Source organism: Helianthus annuus, chromosome 15 (genome assembly GCF_002127325.2).
Source record: "Helianthus annuus cultivar XRQ/B chromosome 15, HanXRQr2.0-SUNRISE, whole genome shotgun sequence".
In the NCBI taxonomy this organism is placed as follows: domain Eukaryota; kingdom Viridiplantae; phylum Streptophyta; class Magnoliopsida; order Asterales; family Asteraceae; genus Helianthus; species Helianthus annuus.
The window spans coordinates 155,782,616-155,784,023 of record NC_035447.2 but is presented as its reverse complement, the minus strand read 5'-3'; positions in this window follow the sequence as shown (position 1 = coordinate 155,784,023).

Below are 1,408 nucleotides of genomic sequence, written 5' to 3'. Positions count from 1 at the left end.
TTTTTCAACTATCTTAACTAACCAAGCATCAATCATCCAACGTAATTACTTATAATCAAGAAATCAATATCAATAACAAGGTTGCAAACTAATCATCAAAGATTAACATAGAAAATACTTCCAAATGTCATTATAAACAAAGATTAACACACTAATCGCTATAATCAAGCAAGGGATTGTTGTGTTTTTGCCCAAAGGCTACAATAATACATAAACATTAATCTAAATGCTTGAAAGATTAACAAAATCATGGAAAGATTAGAAAACCAAACCATAAACAAGCATAAGATTAAGAATCCAGATAGTAATGGAGCTAAACGGCACAATGTGGCTTGAATCCGGGTCAAAAGCAAAGCCTCCGGAGCCTGTAAAATCGCTTGTGAAGCTCCCAAAATTCCAGAATGTCGAACAGAATGTTTCTGTTCTGTTTTTATATTTTTTCGATGTCGCACGGTCGTTCTTCCTGTGGCACGACCGTGCACTTTAAGCAATTATTGGGTATGGTGCACCATACTGCATGACGTCATCAGATCGTTGACCAGATTCGATATCGCATGACTGTTCTTCATATGGCACGGTCGTTCATTAACGGGTTCTTGTTGCACGCCTGGTCGCACTGGTCGTTCAGTTCCGAGGTTGGCTGGATCATCGGATCCACACGGGGTGCAAGATCTGGAACGACCGTGCATTCCTGGGTTGGCCTTCAATGCCCTGCACGCGGAGTTGCACCCTCGTTCACTGCCGGGCCTTTCATGATTTATCGGAGATGCACGGTCGTGCATCAGGTCACACGACCGTTCCACACGCCCAGGTCAGTTTTCTAATAGAAGGTTCGCAGCTTCGTCGTTTTGTCCGGAAATTCCTCGTTTTCGCTATCATCTTGTCTGGTATGCTATTTTAGGCCTGTAAACAAAAGTGTAGATAATTAAGTATCCGAATGACAGTTTTACGGCCGAAAACGCATAAAATAGGAGTAAAACGGGGGACTAAAATATGTGTAAATTAGCGAATATCAAATATCCCCACACTTGAACCTTGTTTGTCCTCAAGCAAGCTGAACTAAAAAGCAATAAAAGACAGAAACAAACAAGAACGATAATTTACACACTATTTTATTGAAAACTACTATAAACGGTTAGCCGGTTTGTCGAAAGACAACATCAAAAGACTCAAACCCAACAAGCATATGCAATTATAAAGCGACAACCAAAAAGCCGTGACTTCACATTTAATTGACTCAACATGTTAATCTTCACACGACTCACAATGTTCACACACACTCGGTTTTATTTATGAAACATACATAAAATGTGTATGTGCAAACACTCAATGCCTCGTCAATGAAATATGCAATATCATAAGCTTGTCATAAGATCTCGTCTCCACCAACTAACATGCAAACAAGTGT